The sequence below is a fragment of the Nuphar pumila genome, chromosome 1 (assembly GCF_984573655.1).
Source record: "Nuphar pumila chromosome 1, dmNupPumi1.hap1.1, whole genome shotgun sequence".
Classification (NCBI taxonomy): domain Eukaryota; kingdom Viridiplantae; phylum Streptophyta; class Magnoliopsida; order Nymphaeales; family Nymphaeaceae; genus Nuphar; species Nuphar pumila.
Window position 1 is genome coordinate 71257164 of NC_143249.1, and position 5034 is coordinate 71262197.

General features: G+C 40.0%; 1 long non-coding RNA gene across 1 annotated transcript; it reads right to left on the reverse strand.

Moving 5' to 3' along the window:
* Positions 1–538: 538 nt before the first annotated feature.
* LOC149848997 (uncharacterized) lies at positions 539–4711 on the reverse strand. Its single transcript, XR_016433193.1, has 2 exons — positions 4622–4711; positions 539–813 (listed from the first exon to the last, which is right to left on the reverse strand). It is a non-coding gene; the product is annotated as an uncharacterized LOC149848997 (long non-coding RNA).
* Between the last annotated feature and the right edge of the window lie 323 nt (positions 4712–5034).

A 5034-nucleotide genomic window follows, 5' to 3' on the forward strand; every position in this document is an offset into this window, starting at 1 on the left:
CCCAATGATGTGCAGATCTGGGAGTACAATCTGTGGAACAATGAGATGGTAGGTGGTAAATCCACTATCAATCCAAGAGCTAGTGGACCCTTCCCATTTTTACTCGCCTTTTCTTTTTAAAAGCAGAGGCCTTCTAGATCACAGGGGCTCCACACATCTGGCTAGGGTAGGTCAGCTTAAGACATTTAAGTTGGATGTCAAGAGTTTGATACTCGGGAAGGGCAACCCCTGCCTTAAGGGAAGGGGGAGTACTCGAGGAGTTTTATACTGTGAACACCAAAACAGGGCATGGTCAACATGACACCTTTCAACCTGTAACAGGACATGTAAACTAGAGTGTTGGTTTCTCCCCATTATCAAGAAAAAAAAAGTGTCACCTATTATTGAGTACTCTTGTTCAAATGGCAGAAGCTGCACAGCAGGATCCAAATTTTTCTTGGCAATTCTATGAATATCTTCCAACCAGCAAATAGTTACTCTAGTAATAATAGTACATTGCATGCTACATAGAATATCAGAGGAAAACACAAATAAGCACTTTTAGTAACTGATTGTTGATCATAAAAGAAAGTTGAGCTCATCTAATGAAATTACAACAAAATGCATTCAAAGAATCGGGACCGCCTTCAGCCAATAGCTAAAAAGCTATACATACTAAGAAATTGCCCAAAATTTCTTTCTACATATCAATACATTTTCTTTATTGCCACTTTCATCCGAAAGAACATGTGATTCAGCATCCCACAGGAATTTAGGAGCTTGATCTTTGACTCTTGACACAATGACTGCCTCATCTCTGATAATAATGATACCCTGCAAAAGGAGATGATCTTATAAAACAGCTACCCTATGGTCCAATTCCAGGAAATAGGGTAAATCTCTTAAATGATGCAGAAGAGTTGTGAAATCTTACATACCCATTGAGAGTGCGAAAATGTCAGGAAATATACCAAATACAACAATTATTTATACAAGAGAAATACATTCTCTGAACTATGTTATAAAGACATGGATAAGGGTACATAAATGCATGGTTACATGTATACATGTGGAAAAAATAGGCTAGTTGTATTAGTACCATACATTAGTAGAAACCCTTGTTTTTTATTCTTGAATTTCAAGCCCTATAGGAAGGAGGGCTCTCAAATCTTGCCTTGTGCCACCGAATTCTTCAAAGCCCGCTTCTCTTATGTGGTGGGTGCGGATTATGACATCTCTAACATGGCTTTCAAATCCATAAGCGAAGAGGAAAGGAGGAGCATCACTAGCGCTTTCACCGTGGACGAGATCAAGAATGCTATTTGGTCTCTTCCAAATGGCAAGAGCCTGGGTATTGATGGGTTCCCTATAGAGTTTTTAAAGCTCACTTGGGAGTGTGTCAAGGCTGATCTACTTTAATTGATGATGGAGTTTCATTCAAATGCCAAGATACCAGGGGTTATGGGCAAGTTGACACTTGTCCTCGTCCCTAAGGACCCGCAAGCCCAAAACATTGAAAGATTTAGACCATCTCTTTGGTGGGCACCGTCTTCAAAATCATATCAAAGATTTTGGCAATGAGAATCAAGGGAGTTATTGGACACCTCATCTCAAAATGGCAAAGCGCATTCATTCATGGTCGCCGCCTCCATGATGCGTGTGTTACTGCACATGAGACGCTCCACTCCATCAAGCTCCAAGGTAAGAAATCTTTTGTCTTAAAAATAGACCCTAAAAAAGCCTTTAATTCTTTAGATTGAAGATTTTTGTTGTGTTGTATGCAAAAGATGAGGTTTGGTGAGAAGTGGAAGCATTGGATTGAAGGGTTTCTTTCTGCAACCTCGATTGTGGTCTCCCTTAATGAGGAGAATGGTGACTTCTTTATGCCAAAAAGAGGGTTGAGGCAAGGCAACCCGTTATCACTTCTTCTTTTCATCATGGCTATGGAAGCGCTATCGATGATGATCTCACATGCCGAGGAGGCAGGTGTGTTCAAGGGATGCAAAGTATCAGACTCAATTACAAATTCCCACCCTTTTGCGGATGACTTGATTTTTGGGAAGGCTTCGGAGAATAACATGTGGACCCGATGGGTGTTGCTTAAATGTTTTTCGAAAATTTGTATAATGTAGCTAGAGCCAAATAGTGATTTTTGGTTGAGTTTAGAAGAGGTATGGGACATTGTACTAAGAAGAGAGCCATCAGATATGGTCTTTTGCGAATGGACAACACTTATGGCATCATTATTGGAGGGTTACTCTTCCGGAGAATTAGATAGTTTTCCTGATTCTCAATGGGAAGATGAGGTTTGTTGGCCACTAGCTAAGGAAGGTGACTTTAAAGTGTCTACCATGTACCGTTTCCTTGGCATCCCCCCCCCCCCCCTACATGGCTACTGAAGAAATCTTTGTGGATGGTGGGATCCCACTTAGAGGGTCTCTCATGGGTTGGATGATTCTTTGTGAGGCAGTTAATACGAAACTTAGACTCAAGCGTCGGGGGTGTCACCTTGCTAGCCAATGCTCGCTTTGTTATTGTGAGGAGGAGTCCACTTCTCGGCTCTTTTGGAATTGTATCTTCATTTGCACCTTAATGCACCGAGCGTGGAATGACCATTTCATGAATTGGGACAACATCGCTTTCCTAAGAGAGGTCTTGATTGCATCCCGCATGAACTCAAAAGGCTCTCGCTGGAAATTTGTATGGCGTGTATGGTTCTTAACAGCTTGGAGACTTATTTGGCTCGAAAGAAATCAATGCATCTTCAAGGGGTAAGGCTCCTGATCTGGAAGGCATTTTGTACCAGCTGAAGTGGGAAGTCAAGGAACGGGTGCATCGCAAATGGCCGGACTGCTAACTGATTGGTTAGGGAATAACAGGGCTGCGACATGAGCACCATGCTCGGTCACATTCGGTTCTGCACATTTCCTCTCTTTGCTGCTGATTTTGGATTGGTCATGTTCTAACTTTGTGTATTGGGAATGAATTTGGCTATTCGGTTTGAATGGGGGTGTGATACCTCATCACACACCACCTAACTAGATTGATCTGTTACATTGTGCCTATTTCTAATAATTTTATTATCTTTTCTCTAAAAAAAAAAGCCCTACACATATAACCTAAATGGTTTATATGGTAAAAAACATGTTACAGATTGTCAACTTATATTTTGCAAGCAACTCCAACTCCTCCTTTTTTCGATCGGAGATGTTTGAAAAGTGTCCTACCCATCCTTCCTTTTAAAAGTTTCTCTATATTTTGCTCTGATGTCATTATATTGAAAAATGCATCGTGAATATATCTATAAATTATACTGAACATCAACTATTGTATGACAACGCTTTCTAGATAGTCACACTTGCACTACTATTTATTTGTCTACTGACTTGGACTACTGTGAAGCCTATGGCCTATAGCAAATACTAACAAGTTGACCATCATTTACTGCCCTTGACATTTTTTGGAACTCGTTGTAGGACTCTCCTGAATAGGACTACCAACAGTATTTTCTGATAACTTATAACATATGTAATTACCACTGAAAATACAATTTATTGTGTTTATATGTTTTGCAACTTTGTAAAACTAGGTTTGGTGCTAGTCAAAACAAAGTACTGCTATGAAATTATGAAATATACTGGTGGCACTAAAAGTTTGTGAACTTGTCAACATCTGAAATCTGGTGTTCAACATCATAATTATTTTAGTATCAAACTATGGTTTCCCATGCAATTAACCAATGAAAATGTGCAGATTCTTTTGAAATCCTCAACCATCATTTCCCAGGCTCCTCCAAAACAGACCTCTTTCTCCATTGTCCACTTTCTAATGTTGCCATAATGGGTTTCAACCAGAGTTACCGGAAACGCCTAGGTAACTGAGGAAGCGCGCTTCCCCGAAGCACATTTTTTGGGGGAAGCGCGCTTCCCCCATTTTTTTCATTTTTTTTTGTATTTTTATTTATGTTTTTTTTTTCTCTTTTTTCGCTTCCCCCTCGCTTCCTAGGTCGCTTCCGGTTCACTTCCAAGACGCTTCCTGATTCGCTCCTAAGTTGTCTCAGCTTCCGCTTCCGGTATCGCTTCCTGCTTCCTCGACTGGCAACCATGGTTTCAACTCTTTCAGTGACCTGTTGTGTTAGTCTTCATGGCTGACTAGGAGCGGGGGTGGCAGATTAAAATTCCTTTTTTTTTCTCCTCCCATGGGTAGTAAGGAAGGTTGGTTTCTCCTCCCCCTCCCCTCCATGCTATGACTGTAACTTTTTATCTAGTATACCTAACATAGTAAGATTTTAGGTATTTGCTGCCAATTTAATGTTTGCACTCAAACACGACAAAATAGCATATTTTCATTTGGATTTTGACTTTCTGAGGCAGAAATTGAAGAATAGTTTTACAATGTTTTTTTACCAAGTGAAGTAAAATTTCACAAAACATGCATTGGCATAAAGAATACAAACAAATAACATGGCACATGAGAAACCATGGAGTTCTTTCAACTTGAAGAATATAAGAACTAAGCAGCTTTCTCAAGGCATTGCATAAAAAGAAATGAAATGTTGAATAAAGTGGACATCGTAAAATGGACTATCTGCAGAATCAAAGAAGCACCATAAGAGGGTCATGCAAAAAGTGTAGCACGGTACCTGAGGCCGGATGATCCTATCCATTTCTAGCATAATATCTTCCATTAAACAACCTTCACCTCGGTTCTTATAGTGTGAAAAAAGGTGAGAATCATGTAACAAATCATACGTTCTTGGGTATGTGGAGAAAGGCACACACCTGAGGTACCAACAAGTTGGAGATGGACCATAAAAAATATGCACAAAAGGAAAAGAAAAAAACCTAATGATGCAGGTATTCTCACCAATCATGGAAAGCACCAATCAGCCCACGGTCATATATTGCAGCTAGTGTGTTCTTCATAGTCACAGGAACTAAATTCATAACCCACAGAGGCAATTTACTTAAAGCAACTGCAAACCCACCACAGTAAGCATTCATATCCATGACATTCTGAATTTCTGTATAGTTGGTTCCCATCAGCTGCTCATAT